The sequence below is a fragment of the Bufo bufo genome, chromosome 6 (genome assembly GCF_905171765.1).
Source record: "Bufo bufo chromosome 6, aBufBuf1.1, whole genome shotgun sequence".
In the NCBI taxonomy this organism is placed as follows: Eukaryota; Metazoa; Chordata; class Amphibia; order Anura; family Bufonidae; genus Bufo; species Bufo bufo.
The window spans coordinates 388,540,218-388,561,139 of NC_053394.1; the positions used below are offsets into that span (position 1 = coordinate 388,540,218).

Sequence of the window (20,922 nt, forward strand, 5' to 3'; positions counted from 1 at the left end):
CACAGGAGAGAGACAGCAAGCCTCAGACTGGAGGTCAGACTAGAGATCACATGGCCAGGTATCAATAATCAAAGGTTCAAAATGTATGGATGCATCTGAGCAGCTAGAACATGGTTGGCGAGTTAGAATTATATGCGCTGATGAAAATAATCCTATATAGCTTTTCTAATATTCAACTTCCAATATTATCAGGGGCGTAACTGTAAGTCAGGGGTGGGGAACCTCTGGCCCACAGGACCATTTTATGTGGCCCCCGGCCCCCTTCCAGTACATATTGTGAAAAAGCTAATGACCACTTCCATTATGGAAGCGATCATTAGCATGCAGGAGGCACAGGAAGGTGAGAACATCGCATTGCTACCTGTACTCGCCCTTCCCTGGTCTTCTTCCGGCAACAGCTGTGCACTGTCTGGTCACAGTACACCGTAGCAAGAAGACCAGGGAGGGTAAGTAAATCTGTCAAGTGGCAGCGCCATCCGGAGCTGGAGAGGCAAGTTTGATCTGAAGTCTGATCTGAGGCTGGGGAGGGTCTGATCCGAGGCTGATATAGGCTGGGGGGTCTGAAAGGAGGGTGATTTGAGGCTGATGGAGGTGGGGAGCAGATCTGAGGCTGAGAAAGGGACATAGGCAGGGACATTTGCGAAGAAAGAGGCAGGGACAGTGGCAGGGAGAGTGAAAGCTGGGTGAACCCTCTTTGGACCCCTCTGGGTTTAGCTTGGCTGCCATTAATGCCAAATAAAGAACTAAATATATAACATTCTCAACTTAAAAATTAGACTGCAATATGTGGTCAAAATGGCGCCTGTACTATTTGAAATATATAGCGCAGGCGCCATTTTGTGCTGCAAAAATATAGCGCTCTAGATTTTTTTAATCGAAGCTCAATTTCTTTAACTTACCCCTAAGTTAGTTATACCTTTGACCAAATATAGCAGTCAAAGTTTTAAGCTGAGAATTTTGTATGGCCCCCGAAAGATGTTACAAATATCCAAATGGCCCTTGGCAGCAAAAAGGTTCCCCACCCCTGCTGTTAGGGGTGCAGTCACTACTGGGCCTAGGAGCCTGAGAGGGCCCAAAGACCATTGTGTCACATAAGAAGACACTGGTACTATACAAAGTTCATGAATGTCACGTTACATCTCTGGCTGGAGGGAAGGGGTAAGGTCAAGAATTTGGCATGGGGCAGGGGATGCAGTTTCAATTTTCACCTCAAGCAGCACAAAGGCTATGTGCTTCCCTGCCCCTGGCCACAAAGCACTGAGGGAAGGGAGCCCAAGCTGAACTCTTGCACTGGGGCACATGAGCCTTTAGCTACGCCCCTAAATATTATATTATACTCTATGCAAGTAAGGAGGATGACTTGCATCTACATGTGCTAGAGTAGAATCCGTGGTATGATCTTGGTACTGCCGTTCTGACAGTAAGGAGACACCAGGAGACTGCACCCTAGACTACAAAACCTTTGAAGATAATGATGCATTTATCTCCTGATGTTCATGTTCAAGCTGACAATTCAAACACAACTTTGGTTGACCATTTGTATTGTTGTATGGTCCTGGCCCAAGACCTCTCAGAAATCTGTTGTGCCACTCTTGTGCAGCCACAAAAGATCTGCAGCAGTTGACAGAGAAGGCCATCTTAAAAGTCTATACAGGCAGAAAATAGTGAGAAGATCCAGACAACATGTAACGTCTATGGTCAGCTGTAATCCTGCCATCTCCACCTTTCTCATTACACAAGGATAAATCATATAATACTAGTGGATAAAACAAGACTGAACACAAGATCTTCACAGTCTTCTACAGATCATAGGGGACATTTCATAAGACCTTATCTCCATCTACCTGATCATCCTGTGAGACATTTTGATGTTCTTCTGACCCATCCTGTAGAAGAAGAGGACTGGGACATCTCTCTGGTGTTATTATATCTTCCTTTACTGTAGGAAACACATCCAGTGACTGAATTAATTCCTTACATACAGATAATGAGAGGACATGTGTATTTAGTCATGTCTATTACCTGTTGATATGAGAGGCCAGTGATCCTCCATCATGATGACCTTATATCCATCTACCTGATCATCCTGTGGGACATAGTGATGTTCTTCTGAATTATCCTGTGGAAAAAGAGGACTGGGACATCTCTCGGGTGTTGTTCTCTCTTCCTTAACTGTAGGTGTTGCAGAATCAGGATTATATTGGATGGTCAGCCATGTTGTCTTAGGTATACATCTTGGGGCACATTTATTAAGATCAGTGTTTTAGGCGCAGGTCTTAACGAAGCCCTAAGCTGGCGGTGGTTCCACCGAAGTTATGAAGAGGCGCAGGCCTCTCCATAACTTCAGGGCTTCCAGCACCAGTTCTAAATGTAAGACATCTTCCAAGCTGTCTTACATTTAGACCCTTTTCTACACCTGAAACATTTGTAAAAAATGGTAAATCAGACAGGCCTGCTGGCCCGTTCCCTTCTCCGCCCACTGCACACAGACAATTGTAGACCTGCCGCCCCCATTGCACCGACCTCTCCGCCTATAATATGTGTCTAATTTAGGCTCATCTCAGGTTAATTTGCAACCCATGTCCTCAGCTCTATACACAAAATCCCGGTGACAGGTTCCCTTTAATGGAAGGCCCCGGGAACAAATTATTTATGCATCAAGAGATCGTGATAAGGAACTTTTATCCAATTAGAAGTTGTTGTCGGTGTAACTTGTGTAGATCTATGGTTACGTATGAGAATGATGGAATCTGTGTGTAAAACACTGAAGTCTACGTACAGCGACACACTGCGGAAAACTGGAATTATTAATGATTCCTTTGTTCTCTGAGGTATAAAGGACGGTGTCCAGGACTTATAACAGAGCGCTGCCTTTTACCACGGCTGTAATTTACTTCCATTTACCTCTTATGCCATAATCTGCCTACATTTTACATTGACTTCAATGAGGTCTTGCTGCTCTTCAGATTTCCATCAGAGATTTTAAGCCAAAACAAGGTGAAACTCTAAACACAGAACAGGTACAGAGTTTCCCCTATACCTTATGTCTGTGGAGGCTCAAATCCTGGTTTTGGCTCACAATCACGGATGGAAATCACTGACAAAACACTGATGTGTGAATGAGGCTTAAACAAAAGAATCTTCTGAAGAAGAAGTTGCTTCAAGAAGTTTTGTGTTGTTGTGGCCAATTTCCAACAGTAGGAAACACATCGAGTGATTGAATTCATTCCTTACATACAGATAATGAGAGGACGTGTGTATTTAGTAATTTCTATTACCTGGTGATGTGAGGGGCCGGTGATCCTCCATCATGATGTCCTTGTACTGATCTTTGTGTCCTTCTAAATACTCCCACTCCTCCATGGAGAAATAGACGGCGACATCCTGACACCTTATAGGAACCTGACAACACAATGATACAGTCATCACCCAGATTCCTTCATAGCGTTCCTGTATAATGTCCCAGCATTCCCAGCAGTGTCACCTCTCCAGTCAACAGCTCAATCATCTTGTTGGTGAGTTCTAGGATCTTCTCTCTATTGATTTCCTCATGTATCAGGTAGTGAGGTGGAGGCCCCATGATTGGGCTCAGGGTTCTTCCCCATCCTTCAGACACAGGGTCCTGACAGCGCTCACTAGAAGTCTTCTTCACTACTGTGTAGTCCTGGTTATGGAGAGACACAGTAATAACTATCACGTCATACATCTCCAGAGTCCCTCACCTCTCCAGTCATGTCTATCTGTTAGTAACATAGATAAGATGATGTAATGTGACATCATCAGAATCTCTCACCTCTCCAGTAAGCCGGAAGAGGATCTCTAGGGTGAGATTTATTATACTCTCCGCCATCTTGTCCCTGTCCATCCTTGCGAGGTCAATCAGGAGAAGGATCTTATATAGAAGATATCCACTGAGCGGATCCTATATTGTAGGAACCTGAATGGAAAGAAAATGAGACGATGGAAAATCCTACAAAATCGAATGTAAAATACAATAACTGCAGATAAGAGGAGACATCGGAGGAGATAATAAAGTGTAGATGTTGTGTTCTCTCTTTTTATACGGATCGAAACTTTTTTCTGTTACGGCGTTCACCGCATAGGAGATATTTTTAAATATTTTAATAGTTCACACTTTTTCGGGCATGGTGATATGTAATTTTTTTTATTGTTTATATATTTTATATGTAAAATTGGGCAAGGGAGTGATTTGAACTTAATATTTTCGTGTTTGTTTTTTTTTACTTTTTATTTAATACCTATTTCCCCCCTTAGGGGCTAGAACCTGGGATCTTTCATCTCTTGTCCTGTTCACCCTGATAGATCTCTATCAGGGTGAATAGGACCTCACACTGTCACTGCTGCTCTGTGCTTTGTACACACAGCAGCAGGGAGCCGACTATGGCAGCCAGGGCTTCAATAGCGTCCTGGCTGCCATGGTAACTGATCGGAGCCCCAGGCTTACACTAAAAGGGGCATACTATAGGCAGCACATGGGATGCGCCTGAGCTCTGGGTATACGTGTGCATCAAAATCAGAAGTTGCCACCGGCGCTGACCAACACGGGTCTTGGTGTACACTGACAGTACACCTACGGTGCGAGGACCGAGCTTGGGCATCACATGGGTGACAGCCCATGTACTTTTCCACACTGGCACAGAAGCAGATGGCGGTATAGATTAACCCTATGTGTTCTGGGTCATGAGTAGAGACAGTATAGTACCAATGGACAGTGCATGGCAGAGAACCGCATATAAACAATGACGTACGAAGACGCCTGCACACAGACAGGGCACACGCATGCAGCATCCTGCTGTACACTGCGAGCCCCGGGATAGCTGGCACTTATTACTGTGGCTGAATGAAATGCCAGTAAATCCCAGAACCCAAACAGTTTGGCAGCTGGGATGAATTGTAGAGGAGCCACCCTCACTCTCCTCCGCCAGCACACGCGTGGTTAATGTATTTTTCATGAGGCCACACACGTACTGTGTACAGTAGACATAACTGCATACCCCATAACGGCGTACGTATGCCAAATGTGACACATCCACCTCGTATCGTCGGCGCCGACGCTCATCCTCCTAATTGTCGGTGCATGCAACATCGGCAATAGGGAAATATACTGTAAGCATCACCTCAGTTGGAAAAGGAGGCGGTCCCTCCCCCCTGTACTGCTGCTGCCACCAATGGGCTGATAGCAGGGAGGAGGAGGGGAGGGGCTATGGCCACTGCCCCAATAATGAATTTCGTTTATGCTTACAATACAAACGCAGGCTGCCATGCGGGTGCCGGACATATCCCATACCTGACACCCAGCCTCTATGACTGCGCGCTGCGATCTGCCACTATTAACCCTCTAGGTGCAGCACCTAGGGGGTTAATAGCAGAGGATCGCAGCGCGCAGTCATAGAGGCTGGGTGTCAGGTATGGGATATGTCCGGCACCCGCATGGCAGCCTGCGTTTGTATTGTAAGCATAAACGAAATTCATTATTGGGGCAGTGGCCATAGCCCCTCCCCTCCTCCTCCCTGCTATCAGCCGATTGGCGGCAGCGGCAGTACAGGGGGGAGGGACCGCCTCCTTCTCCCCTGTGTTGTTGAGAACATGGCCGCGCTGAGAGTAGCGCGTGCCATGTCAGTTTGTGAAAGCGGCAGAGCAGCGGCGGGTCTAGGCGCAAATGGCGACAAGACTACAAAGTCTTGTCGCCATTTAGCAATTTTAAGTCTCATTGGCGACCATTTTGGTCGCCATCTGGAGCCCTGATACTGTATATTGTGTGGCACAGTGTAGGCTATATGTGTATAACAAACATATTTCACATGAAAACTTACAGTTACTCGGCTTGGCCCTTGGGGATCTCGGACACTTCCACACTTTGGCCGGCGGCTCAGCAGAGCTGATGTTGTGTTTTATCCTAATGAGAAAGATTTCATAATAAAGGATTTGGAGAAGGAGCAAAGGGATAGCAGAGCAGGGAGAGGCTGCTACTAGGGGGTCATACCATGGGGGAGTAATAAAGCCCACCATAATGCCCCCAGTAGAAATAATTCTCCTTATAATGTGACAATGCAAAAAATACCCCCTTGTAATGCCCCCAGTTGAGCTAATGTCCCCCATAATGTGCCAGTATAAAATACCCCTATATAGTGCCCCCAGTAAATGCCCCCATAGTGCTCCTCTCCCCCCTTCCTCCTAGTGCCCCCAATAATGTACCAGTATAAAATGCCCTGTAACTGATCTCCTAGCACCCCGACCGGGTACCTCCGTTGATAGTGGCTCCTAGTGCTTCCCGAGGACTCCAAGCACTCCACTTGACACCGTAAGCGCTGCAGACCCAACGAACCGCCGAAGCTTGGTTGAGGCCTCACCGTCTCCTACCCACCCTGGACCTACGACAAGGCTCCAGTGGGTGAACCTCTCCTTAATCTAGAGAGCAGGAACAGCTCTTACAAGAGCTAATAGTATAGCCAGGGGAGTATAGCAAATCTTCAGCGTATAGCAATCCCCCAGTGTCGATCAGTTACCCAAACACCAGCCTCAACTTGGTAAAGGGTAAAAACAGGAACTCTTTAATGGGTTATTTTCCAGCCTTTTATGCAGGTCTCCTAGCAAGGGACACTGCCCCTGGGGCCCTTGTAAAAGACTGTGACAGTTTATATTTTAGCCAATCACATGCATTTTCAATATTGAAACCTTCCCAGCAATTGTACACAAAATCCCCTTCCCTCTGTCTGTAACGCAATCAACAAAATACAATGAGCATTGTCTATGACACAATTAACTAACACACTGGCATTGTCTGAGACGCAATCCACAAAATACAATTACCAAACGTAATGGGCTACCTTAATCACTCACAGACAGAAAACACACATTTTTCCCAAAACACAGAAAACACCCCAAAACCCCACATATCCCCATAATGTATACATCCATGGATAGCTCTGATCTGGGTGAACAACATATCCAAAAATCACCCAGATCCGAGCAGGGGTTCCCGAATTCCATGGAAGTCACATTTGGCCGGCCGCAAGCATGGCTTTCCTGCCCAAAGCAGTTCCACAGATTTAAGCTGTGCGGCCGGTCTGTCTTCCCCTTCAAAGTTAGTATGGGCCATAATCCTGGAGAAAGAGGCTGGCAACCCGGCCCCTCCAAAACCCAGTGGCGAGGTTGGTTTCGCCACATGCCCCATATATCGTGCCCCAGCAGATGCCCTCAGTGTCCCCCATAATTTGCAAGTATAAAATACCCCTTCTTAGCGCCCCCCGTAGATGACTCCATAGTACTCCTCTCTCTCCCCTTCCCCATAGTACCCACCATGTGTCCCAGTATAAAATGCTACTGTACAGAGCCCCCCATATAAAATACCCCTTCTTTGTGGCTTCAGTAGATGCCCCTATAGTGCCCACCAATAATGTGCCAGTAATAAGTGCCCCCATCACGTGCCAGTAACAAGAGCTCCCTATCACGTGCCAGTAACAAGGCCCCCCATCACGTGCCAGTAATAAGAGCCCAGCCCACATCACGTGCCAGTAATAAGAGCCCCCCCATGTTCCAGTAACAAGCGCACCCCCATCATGTGCCAGTAATAAGCCCCCCCATCATGTGCCAGTATTGACTACACCGCAATCAGCGCAGGTTCCCACTCAGGGTACATTGGGGCTTTATGATAGCTTCCCTGCGACAAGTCGGTTTAAGCCCCACCCTAGTTAATCGGATCGGTGCCCTTTACTCACATCCCTCAGCTAGGGTTCAGACCAACGGTATTCTTTCTCCGGCCTTTGAGATCTGGAACAGCACCCATCAGGGCTGCCCTCTATCGCCATTGCTTTATGTCCTGGTTATGGAACATTTGGCCAACCCTCAGAAACAACCAGGATGTTTTAGGGATAGAAACAAATGGACACCAGCACAAATTAGCGTTATACGCAGATGATCTACTCTTGTACACTTCGAACCCGCATGTCTCCCTCCCATCCATATGAAAAGAATTTCAAAAATGTGGGCGCCTTAGTAACTTTAAAATTAACCTCAATAAAAGTGAAATGCTGAATATATCACGTTATCAGAACGCGAGGCCTCACTTATACAGTCCAACTTCTCTTTCAAATGACAGGCCACAGGCATTACATACCTGGGGCTACAAATCCCGGCACAACTCCATCTCCTCTATCCACTTAACTATCTGCCTCTTCAAAATAGAACGGTAACTGATCTGGGGAGGTATTCTCTTCAGACTATTGTGGTTTTGTAGAATAAATGTGATTAAAATGGAAATACTCCCAAGATTCCTTTATCTTTTCCAAACCATTCCCATTTGCATACCCGGGAAATTTTTTGTTACCCTGACCAAAACGAAGACACGCTTCATATGGGGTTCCAGCAAGTCTAGATTGAGCAATCGGACATTGACTAAAGCCAAACACAGAGGAGGTATGGGCATGCTGGACCTGAAACTCTATAATGCATCAGCATTACTCATGCGGATCCTAAATTGGTCTGCTGGACCAGGTGCGAAGCTTTGGGTTCAATTGGAGTTTGATCGCTCTCCCTTGGATCTAAAAATAGCGCCCTTGTTAAAGGTTGCAGATAGACCTCAGATGGAAGAATGGCCCTTTTTAGTGCGACATACCCTCACTCAGTGGGATAGATAGCTCCTAAACTCTCAATTATCTCATAGACCAGGTCCAATGACTCCTCTTATGGGCAATCCCGCCTTTTCCCCGGGGTGTCAAGTGAATAGATTTCTGAAATGGCCCCAACCTGCATGTCCGAGAGTTAGGGATGCCATGACGGATTCTAAATTGACTTGCCTTGGTGCCTTCGGATGTGAGACAAGGCAGTTGTTGGCTCAAATATGCCCAGCTGAAAGCATCTGTTGACCGAATATTTGCACTCTCCTCATATCTGGCAATGTCGGACTTCGATTCCCGCTTTCTCAAACCCGACACACACGACAAACTGCTCTCACAGCTATACAAAATCTTACTGAAACAATGCAATGATGATCTAGCGTCCTATTTCCAAAAATGGGAAACGGATCTCCGATTGTCCTTCTTACCCAAGGAGGTTGACAAAATGTGTGCGTTCTCCCATGGATTGTCCATAGCAACTTCAGCCCAGGAAAAAAACTTCAAGATACTCTCTAGATCAGTGGTTCTCAACCTTTCTAAAGCCGTGACCCCTTAATACAGTTCCTCATGTTGTGGTGACCCCCAACCATTACATTTTTTTCCTTGCTACGTCATAACTAATTTTGCTACTGTTATGAACTGTAATGTAAATATCTGATATGCAGGATGTATTTTTATTGCTACAAATTGTACATAATTAAAGCAGAGTAATTAATCACAAAGACATCCACAGATCCCCCCCTAAACAGTGCCATCCACAGATCCCCCCTAAACAGTGCCATCCACAGATCCCCCCTCCCCTAAACAGTGCCATCCACAGATCTCCCCCCTAAACATTGTCATCCACAGATCCCCCCTAAACAGTGCCATCCACAGATCCTACCTAAACAGTGCCATCCACAGATCCCCCTACAGTGCCATCCACAGATCCCCCCCTAAACATTGTCATCCACAGATCCCCCCTAAACAGTGCCATCCACAGATCCTACCTAAACAGTGCCATCCACAGATCCCCCTACAGTGCCATCCACAGATCCCCCCCTCCCCTAAACAGCGCCATCCACAGATCTCCCCCCTAAACATTGTCATCCACAGATCCCCCCTAAACAGTGCCATCCACAGATCCCCCCTAAACAGTGCCATCCACAGATCCCCCCTAAACAGTGCCATCCACAGATCCCCCCTCCCCTAAACAGTGCCATGATGGCACTGTTTAGGGGAGGGGGATCTGTGGATGGCACTGTTTAGGGGGGAGATCTGTGGATGGCACTGTTTAGGGGGGAGATCTGTGGATGGCACTGTTTAGGGGGGAGATCTGTGGATGGCACTGTTTAGGGGGGAGATCTGTGGATGGCACTGTTTAGGGGGGAGATCTGTGGATGGCACTGTTTAGGGGAGGGGGGATCTGTGGATGGCACTGTAGGGGGATCTGTGGATGGCACTGTAGGGGGATCTGTGGATGGCACTGTAGGGGGATCTGTGGATGGCACTGTTTAGGTGGGATCTGTGGATGGCACTGTTTAGGGGGGAGATCTGTGGATGGCACTGTAGGGGGATCTGTGGATGGCAGTGCCATCCACAGATCCCCCCTCCCCTAAACAGTGCCATCCACAGATCTCCCCCCTAAACAGTGCCATCCACAGATCCCACCTAAACAGTGCCATCCACAGATCCCCCTACAGTGCCATCCACAGATCCCCCTACAGTGCCATCCACAGATCCCCCTACAGTGCCATCCACAGATCCCCCCTCCCCTAAACAGTGCCATCCACAGATCTCCCCCCTAAACAGTGCCATCCACAGATCTCCCCCCTAAACAGTGCCATCCACAGATCCCCCCCTCCCCTAAACAGCGCCATCCACAGATCTCCCCCCTAAACATTGTCATCCACAGATCCCCCCTAAACAGTGCCATCCACAGATCCCCCCTAAACAGTGCCATCCACAGATCCCCCCTAAACAGTGCCATCCACAGATCCCCCCTCCCCTAAACAGTGCCATGATGGCACTGTTTAGGGGAGGGGGATCTGTGGATGGCACTGTTTAGGGGGGAGATCTGTGGATGGCACTGTTTAGGGGGGAGATCTGTGGATGGCACTGTTTAGGGGGGAGATCTGTGGATGGCACTGTTTAGGGGGGAGATCTGTGGATGGCACTGTTTAGGGGGGAGATCTGTGGATGGCACTGTTTAGGGGGGAGATCTGTGGATGGCACTGTTTAGGGGAGGGGGGATCTGTGGATGGCACTGTAGGGGGATCTGTGGATGGCACTGTAGGGGGATCTGTGGATGGCACTGTAGGGGGATCTGTGGATGGCACTGTTTAGGTGGGATCTGTGGATGGCACTGTTTAGGGGGGAGATCTGTGGATGGCACTGTTTAGGGGAGGGGGGATCTGTGGATGGCACTGCCATCCACAGATCCCCCTACAGTGCCATCCACAGATCCCCCTCCCCATCGCTCACAGCAGTATATTTATAAACTAATCAGTAACTACTTTAACTTTAATCATTGCTCATTGCTGAGCTCTTTACTTGGATTATAATTTATTTGGATATGGGATATCTTACTTTGTCTTAGCTCCGGTAAAAGCAGGCATAGCGGGGGGCGGCGCTCACTCACTGATGTCACGCGCCTGCGCCGCCTAGTGGGAGGAGCAGGCGCGTGACGTCAGTGAGTGAGTGCCGCCCCCCGCACTGCCTACTATTACCGGAGCTAAGACAAAGTAAGATATCCCATATCCAAATAAATTATAATCCAAGTAAAGAGCTCAGCAATGAGCAATGATTAAAGTTAAAGTAGTTACTGATTAGTTTATAAATATACTGCTGTGAGCGCCGTGGCCCTGTATATTCTAACCCCCAGGCAAGCGTCCCTGTCACCATGGGAACGCCTGGGGGTTAGAATATACCATCGGATCTTCTGAGTTACTCAGCCGCAAAATAAGCACCGGCTCTGCTTGGCCCCGGGCCAGCTCGGGGCCCCAAGCAATTGCTTGTTTTGCCTGCCTGTTAGCGACGGGCCTGGACCCACAATAGGAAGCCTCAGTCGACCCCCCGGAAAGGGCCGATCGACCCCCAAAGGGGTCGCGACCCCTAGGTTGAGAACTGCTGCTCTAGATGGTATTACTGTCCATCGACCCTTCATAAAATGTTTCCTTCTACTTCCAATTTATGTTGGAGATGCAAGGCAGATGAAGGTACTTTGTTACATATCTAGTGGGCTTGCCCTATGATCAAAATCTTCTGGAACAAGGTACCTTTCTTTTGCTGGTGCATGGTTCTTTGGCGCAATTGAAAAAGAATGCGCTAAGGTTCTTCCTCACGACAGCCCGCATGACGATCCCGAGACATTGGAAATCTGTCAGAGTACCCTCTCTGCACGAATGGGCGAAAGAACTTAGACATTTACTGAGAATGGAAGAACTGATCGCTCTTTCGCATGAACAAGGGGAGAAATTTGAACGAAGGTGGCGTCGTCTTTCTGAATTGTTCAGCTCCTCCGAGTTCTTAGTGGTATTTGTTGATGAGGTTGATGATGCTATACAGTCCACGGAACCTTCTCTAAGTCTAGATGAGATTTAGTGCTTCAACATTTGAGATGGCTCTATTGAGAACTAGACCGATTTCACAGAATACCCCCCCATCATCTTCCCCTCCCTTTTCCTTCCCCTCTCAGCCTTTCCTCCCCCCTCTTTCCTTCACTCTTTTCCCCCCCTCGTGTTTGTCAGTTTACGTGTGAACGTTCCAATATCAAGATTGGCCAGGCTGATTTAGATAAGTGAGTTTATTACTGTATGTAGCTTACAGCAACTTTTTAATGGTCTCAATTGCAGAAGCTTAAATTATGGGGATCCTGCACGATCCTATAAGACTTAGGCTACTTTCACACTAGCGTTCGGGGCTCCACTTGTGAGCTCCGTTTAAAGGCTCTCACAAGCGGCACCGAACGCATCCGTACTGCCCCAATGCATTCTGAGTGGATGCGGATCCGCTGAGAATGCATCAGTCTGGCAGCGTTCAGCCTCCGCTCCGCTCAGCAGGCGGACACCCGAACGCTGCTTGCAGCGTTCGGGTGTCCGCCTGGCCGTGCGGAGGCAAACGGATCCGTCCAGACTTACAATGTAAGTTAATGGGGACGGATCCGTTTGAAGTTGACACAATATGGCTCAAATTTTCAAACGAATCCGTCCCCTATTGACTTTCAATGTAAAGTCTGGACGGATCCGTCTGAACAACTTTCACACTTAGATTTTTTTTCTAAACTATAATGCAGACGGATCCGTTCTGAACGGATCCAAACATCTGCATTATAGGAGCGGATCCGTCTGTGCAGACACCAGACAGATCCGCTCTGAACGCAAGTGTGAAAGTAGCCTTATCTGTACATTCTCAAGAGATTGTTTTGCTGTTTTTGTCCTCTTATGAAAAATAATAAAAACAGAGTAAACATAAAATCAGACCCCCCCATATCAGACATCAGATGAGACCTCCATTAGGCCTACATGTTAGACCCCCACCCCATGTATCAAACAAAACCTCCAGACGCCCTTATTAGACCATTAAACCTCCAGACCGCAATATCAGATTTCAGACCAGACCCCATTAGACCTCAGACCAGACTTCCAGACCCCTATATCAGACTCCCAATAGACCCCCCAGACCAGACCTCAGATCCCCCATATTGGACCACCGTTAGACTTCCAGACCCCCAATATCGGACCTGCACCCCCTTCCCCATATCAGACTTAAAAATAAATAAATTAACTTGCCTCTCCTGCTCTGCCGCTCCTCTCCCAGTCCAGCGGTCTTCCCGTTCTATTGTCTTCTGAGGGCCCGTGCTGCATGGTCACCTGACTTCCTGCAGCGTCAGTTCAGAGTGCGCTCTGTACATCCTGATGCTGCAGGCAGCCAGGACACAGTAGCGTGGGACCTGAAAAGAGCGAGCAGGAGGAGGGGTAAGTACAGCGCCCACAGAGCTTCTCTCCCCCTCCTCCTGCATACTAGTGAGCGCTTACATACAGTTGCAAGAAAAAGTATGTGAACCCTTTGGAATGATATGGATTTCTGCACAAATTGGTCATAAAATGTGATCTGATCTTCATCTAAGTCACAACAATAGACAATCACAGTCTGCTTAAACTAATAACACACAAAGAATTAAATGTTACCATGTTTTTATTGAACACACCATGTAAACATTCACATTGCAGGTGGAAAAAGTATGTGAACCCCTAGACTAATGATATCTCCAAGAGCTAATTGGAGTGAGGTGTCAGCCAACTGGAGTCCAAATCAATGAGATGAGTTTGGAGGTGTTGGTTACAGCTGCCCTGCCCTATAAAAAACACACACCAGTTCTGGGTTTGCTTTTCACAAGAAGCATTGCCTGAAGTGAATGCTCTCAGAAGACCTACGATTAAAGAGGCGCTCCGTTCTCCCGTTATGCCCTCCGGTATCTTCGCTCAGTAAGTTATAGTAGGCGGGTCTTCCCTTGTCCTGTGGGCGTCTCCTTCTCCTAGGCTGCAGCGCTGGCCAATCGCAGCGCACAGCTCACAGCCTGGGAGGTTTTTTTCTCCCAGGCTGAGAGCTGTGCGCTGCGATTGGCCAGCGCTGCAGCCTAGGAGAAGGAGACGCCCACAGGACAAGGGAAGACCCGCCTACTATAACTTAAGAAGCAAAAAGGTACCGGAGGCTATAACGGGAGAACGGAGCGGCGCCCGGGGATAATAGTAGGTGCAGTGAGATCCCCGGGCGCCGCTCTCTATGGCAGCATACTCAGTTCACATAGTTTATACAGGTGAAAGGTCCTCTTTAAGAATTGCTGACTTGCATGAAGCTGGAAAGGGTTATAAAAGTATCTCCAAAAGCCTTGCTGTTCATCAGTCCACGGTAAGACAAATTGTCTATACATGGAGAAAGTTCAGCACTGCTGCTACTCTCCCAGTAAACAAGAATGGATTTCATGGGAGGATACCACAGAGGACTGTGTGTCATTATAGAAGAGGATAGTCTATGGGAGCGAACACACGTTACAGAAAAGCTGCAGATTATTGCTGTTCCCTAAACAAGTCTGTTAGTATGTGAAACTCTGCAGCACTTCTTATGTTCACATCCCATGTGTCAGTGCAAATTGTGAGTAATGAGGGCAGCACTGAGATGTGGGACTGGTAAGAGCATGGCCATCTGTGGCATCAATGGTATTCAATGGAAATTTAGTATGACAACTAGGTAAATTGAAATGAACTGCCTAAATTAACATACTGCGGGTTGTATCACCTAACATGGAGGAGGTGACGGCTGACCAGGCAGAATACAGTCCATAAAACAAGTCTCAAAGGGTCCGGCAGGAGCAGTGTCTGAATACAGGCCAAGGTAGTCAGTCATCTAGTCAGGGCCGGTAGCATAGGTGCAGGCCGGGTCAGGAGCGGGATATCAGAACAGGGATTATAGGTCAAAGATCAGGAACACAAGCCGGGTCAGGAGCGGGATATCAGAACTGGGATTATAGGTCAAAGATCAGGAACACAAGCCGGGTCAGGAGCGGGATATCAGAACTGGGATTATAGGTCACAGAACAGGAACACAAGCCGGGTCAGGAGCGGGATATCAGAACAGGAATTATAGGTCACAGAACAGGAATACAAGGGGTCAGGAGCGGGATATCAGAACAGGGATTATAGGTCACAGAACAGGAACACAAGCCGGGTCAGGAGCGGGATATTAGAACAGGGATTATAGGTCAAAGAACAGGAACACAAGGGGTCAGGAGCGGGATATCAGAACAGGGATTATAGGTCACAGAACAGGAACACAAGGGGTCAGGAGTGGGATATCAGAACAGGGATTATAGGTCACAGAACAGGAACACAAGCCGGGGTCAGGAGCGGGATATCAGAACAGGGATTATAGGTCACAGAACAGGAACACAAGCCGGGGTCTGGAGCGGGATATCAGAACAGGGATTATAGGTCACAGAACAGGAACACAAGCCGGGGTCAGGAGCGGGATATCAGAACAGGGATTATAGGTCACAGAACAGGAATACAAGGGGTCGGGAGCGGGATATCAGAACAGGGATTATAGGTCACAGAACAGGAACACAAGCCGGGGTCAGGAGCAAGATGTCAGAACAGGGATTATAGGTCACAGAACAGGAACACAAGGAGTCAGGAGCAGGATATCAGAACAGGGATTATAGGTCACAAAACAGGAACACAAGGGGTCAGGAGCGGAATATCAGAACAGGGATTATAGGTCACAGAACAGGAATACAAGGGGTCAGGAGCGGGATATCAGAACAGGGATTATAGGTCACTGAACAGGAATACAAGGGGTCAGGAGCAAGATGTCAGAACAGGGATTATAGGTCACAGAACAGGAACACAAGGGGTCAGGAGCGGGATATCAGAACAGGGATTATAGGTCACAGAACAGGAACACAAGGGGTCAGGAGCGGGATATCAGTACAGGGATTATAGGTCACAGAACAGGAACACAAGCCGGGGTCAGGAGCAGGATATCAGAACAGGAATTATAGGTCACAGAACAGTAATACAAGCCGGGTCAGGAGCGGGATATCAGAACAGGGATTATAGGTCACAGAACAGGAACACAAGCCGGGTCAGGAGCGGGATATCAGAACTGGGATTATAGGTCACAGAACAGGAACACAAGCCGGGTCAGGAGCGGGATATCAGAGCAGGGATTATAGGTCAAAGAACAGGAACACAAGGGGTCAGGAGCGGGATATCAGAACAGGGATTATAGGTCACAGAACAGGAACACAAGGGGTCAGGAGCGGGATATCAGAACAGGGATTATAGGTCACAGAACAGGAACACAAGCCGGGGTCAGGAGCGGGATATCAGAACAGGGATTATAGGTCACAGAACAGGAACACAAGCCGGGGTCAGGAGCGGGATATCAGAACAGGGATTATAGGTCACAGAACAGGAACACAAGCCGGGGTCAGGAGCAAGATGTCAGAACAGGGATTATAGGTCACAGAACAGGAACACAAGGAGTCAGGAGCAGGATATCAGAACAGGGATTATAGGTCACAAAACAGGAACACAAGGGGTCAGGAGCGGAATATCAGAACAGGGATTATAGGTCACAGAACAGGAATACAAGGGGTCAGGAGCGGGATATCAGAACAGGGATTATAGGTCACTGAACAGGAATACAAGGGGTCAGGAGCAAGATGTCAGAACAGGGATTATAGGTCACAGAACAGGAACACAAGGGGTCAGGAGCGGGATATCAGTACAGGGATTGTAGGTCACAGAACAGGAACACAAGCCGGGGTCAGGAGCAAGATGTCAGAACAGGGATTATAGGTCACAGAACAGGAACACAAGGGGTCAGGTGCAGGATATCAGAACAGGGATTATAGGCCACAGAACATTAACACAAGGGGTCAGGAGCGGGATATCAGAACAGGGATTATAGGTCACAAAACAGGAACAGAAGGGGTCAGGAGCGGGATATCAGAACAGGGATTATAGGTCACAGAACAGGAACACAAGCCGGGGTCAGGAGCAAGATGTCAGAACAGGGATTATAGGTCACAGAACAGGAACACAAGGGGTCAGGAGCGGAATATCAGAACAGGGATTATAGGTCACAGAACAGGAACACAAGGGGTCAGGAGCGGAATATCAGAACAGGGATTATAGGTCACAGAACAGGAACACAAGGGGTCAGGAGCGGGATATCAGAACAGGGATTATAGGTCACAGAACAGGAACACAAGGGGTCAGGTACACGGATAAATAGAATTTCTCCCCTTATTAGAACATGCACTTTCCTTATAAATATCGGGAAGGGAGCACACGCCACCCACGGGCAGACACTGTGCATGTGTATTCCAGCATGGAGGAGCTGTGAACAGACAGCATGTATGGACGTTAACAGGGTTACTGTGTCTGCTGGGAGAAGTAGTCCGCTGGCTGGCACGGACTGCCGGCATTACATAAATATATCTGTCTTTGAATAGATGATAAGTTAACTTTACAAATCCATTTTTAGAAGGATACGGACTCTGCCTAATCCTTTTGCATTGGACTCCTAGAAATAGTACATTTATAAGGGGTTTTCCAGTTTATACAAGTGTGCGGCGTACTATGGAGTCACTCCACCATAGACTTCTCCGGGAGAGCAATCTATCCCATAGAAGTCTATTGCAGAGCGGCTACAGTACACAGCCACGCCACAGCATCGTAGATGGGGTCTATTCTAAGAATACTCATAAGGATACTAACTTGTGAAAACTGTAAAACATCTTTAATGATGTACAAGGTTGACCACATTTCAACGGTATGTCCTGCAGAAGCTCAGCTTGGTTTTTAAATATTTGTTAGAAGAAACAAAGGCCGAGTTCATAAAGTGCGTCATCGGTGAATATATACGTGCTGCTAATGTGTCAGAGGAATAGATAATATAATAGATGGAGAAGGTCCTTCTGGAGTCTGGGAAATAGTCATGTCTATGTGAGCCGGCTAAATCCCATCACTGAGAGGGACCTCTCCTACATGACACCTTCTCAGTATGTAATAGATGGAGAAGGTCCTTCTGGAGTCCGGGAAATAGTCATGTCTATATGAGCCGGCTTAATCCCATCACTGAGAGGGACCTCTCCTACATGACACCTTCTCAGTATATAATAGATGGAGAAGGTCCTTCTGGAGTCCGGGAAATAGTCATGTCTATATGAGCCAGCTAAATCCCATCACTCAGAGGGACCTCTCCTCCATGACACCTTCTCTGTATATAATAGATGGAGAAGGTCCTTCTGGAGTCCGGGAAATAGTCATGTCTATATGAGCCGGCTAAATCCCATCACTCAGAGGGACCTCTCCTCCATGACACCTTCTCAGTATGTAATAGATGCAGAAGGTCCTTCTAGAGTCCGGGAAATAGTCATTTCTATATGAGCCAGCTAAATCCCATCACTCAGAGGGACCTCTCCTCCATGACACCTTCTCAGTATGTAATAGATGGAGAAGGTCCTTCTGGAGTCCGGGAAATAGTCATGTCTATATGAGCCAGCTAAATCCAATCACTCAGAGGGACCTCTCCTACATGACACCTTCTCAGTATGTAATAGATGGAGAAGGTCCTTCTGGAGTCCGGGAAATAGTCATGTCTATATGAGCCAGCTAAATCCCATCACTCAGAGGGACCTCTCCTACATGACACCTTCTCAGTATGTAATAGATGGAGAAGGTCCTTCTGGAGTCCGGGAAATAGTCATGTCTATATGAGCCAGCTAAATCCCATCACTCAGAGGGACCTCTCCTCCATGACACCTTCTCTGTATATAATAGATGGAGAAGGTCCTTCTGGAGTCCAGGAAATAGTCATGTCTATATGAGCCGGCTAAATCCCATCACTCAGAGGGACCTCTCCTATATGACACCTTCTCAGTATATAATAGATGGAGAAGGTCCTTCTGGAGTCCGGGGAATAGTCATGTCTATATGAGCCGGCTAAATCCCATCACTCAGAGGGACCTCTCCTACATGACACCTTCTCAGTATATAATAGATGGAGAAGGTCCTTCTGGAGTCCGGGGAATAGTCATTTCTATATGAGCCAGCTAAATCCCATCACTCAGAGGGACCTCTCCTCCATGACACCTTCTCAGTATGTAATAGATGGAGAAGGTCCTTCTGGAGTCCGGGAAATAGTCATGTCTATATGAGCCAGCTAAATCCAATCACTCAGAGGGACCTCTCCTACATGACACCTTCTCAGTATGTAATAGATGGAGAATGTCCTTCTGGAGTCCGGGAAATAGTCATGTCTATATGAGCCAGCTAAATCCCATCACTCAGAGGGACCTCTCCTCCATGACACCTTCTCTGTATATAATAGATGGAGAAGGTCCTTCTGGAGTCCAGGAAATAGTCATGTCTATATGAGCCGGCTAAATACCATCACTCAGAGGGACCTCTCCTCCATGACACCTTCTCAGTATATAATAGATGGAGAAGGTCCTTCTGGAATCCGGGAAATAGTCATGTCTATATGAGCTGGCTAAATCCCATCACTCAGAGGGACCTCTCCTATATGACACCTTCTCAGTATATAATAGATGGAGAAGGTCCTTCTGGAGTCCGGGAAATAGGAAATAACTATAAGGACTTTATTATCCACCGTTCACCTGTGTTACTTTAGTCAATGCTACAATGTGGAACAAATACAAATAATAATAATGTCCCCGAAGCTTTACCAGAATGGTTCTTGTGGAGAGAATGGGATTTAGCCAATTCACTGTGAAGCTAAATACTATGATAGATCAGGTCCAGGAGAATGGGGGAATAACTGGTCCCTGCAGATTATAGGAAATAGACGCTGCTGTAGAGCTGGCCGTTCTCCATTATTAGTGAGGAGCAGGTCCTTCTGAGTCCTGGGAAATACCCCCCTCACCGTGACATCTATGCAGGACCTCACCACTAGGGGGCAAGAAGGTCCAGCCTGTTATGGGAAATAGACAGCTGCTGTAGAGACGGCTATATACCATGTCTGGGGAGGACCAGGTGCCTCCGAGTCATGGGATTCAGTCCCAACCCTTATATGTGTGGATGTGATGAGTGTTCCACTTACCTGGGGGCAGGCGTGTCCTCCTCTGACAACCCTTCACTATGGAGCCTCCTGGGCTGTAATTTCTACCACCATGCAGTAGTCGGGCTCCAGGAGAAGGTACAGGCCCTGTGATGATGTCATGACCATGTGATCATGTGTGGGAGGAGTCAGGTTATGCTGCAGGAGAAGGTACAGGACCTGTGATGATGTCATGACCATGTGATCATGTGTGGGAGGAGTCAGGCTGTGCTGCAGGAGAAGGTACAGGACCTGTGATGATGTCATGACCATGTGATCAGGTGTGGGAGGAGTCAGGCTGTGCTGCAGGAGAAGGTACAGGACCTGTGATGATGTCATGACCATGTGATCGGGTGTGGGAGGAGTCAGGCTGTGCTGCAGGAGAAGGTACAGGACCTGTGATGATGTCATGACCATGTGATCAGGTGTGGGAGGAGTCAGATTGTGCTGCAGGAGAAGGTACAGGACCTGTGATGATGTCATGGCCATGTGATCAGGTGTGGGCGGAGTCATGGAGATCACATGACCAGGTTTCTCTGTTCTGTGTGAGACTCTGCTGTGCTGTGTGGAATCCCAGTCTGTATGTAGCAGAGCTGTAAGCCTGTAATGTTTGTATAGATGAGCTGTATCCGTGTAATGTCTGTGTAGTTGAGCTGTATGTGCATACAACCAAGCTGTT

At 47.7% G+C, this 20,922-nt stretch overlaps 1 long non-coding RNA gene and 1 pseudogene across 1 annotated transcript; both read right to left on the bottom strand.

Moving 5' to 3' along the window:
- The window catches only part of LOC121003527, a 1,246,211-nt pseudogene that overhangs the window by 993,552 nt on the left and 231,737 nt on the right, over nucleotides 1–20,922 (bottom strand).
- LOC121003592 lies at nucleotides 1,752–20,329 on the bottom strand. Its single transcript, XR_005779534.1, has 3 exons — nucleotides 20,247–20,329; nucleotides 2,023–2,172; nucleotides 1,752–1,939 (listed from the first exon to the last, which is right to left on the bottom strand). It is a non-coding gene; the product is annotated as an uncharacterized LOC121003592 (long non-coding RNA).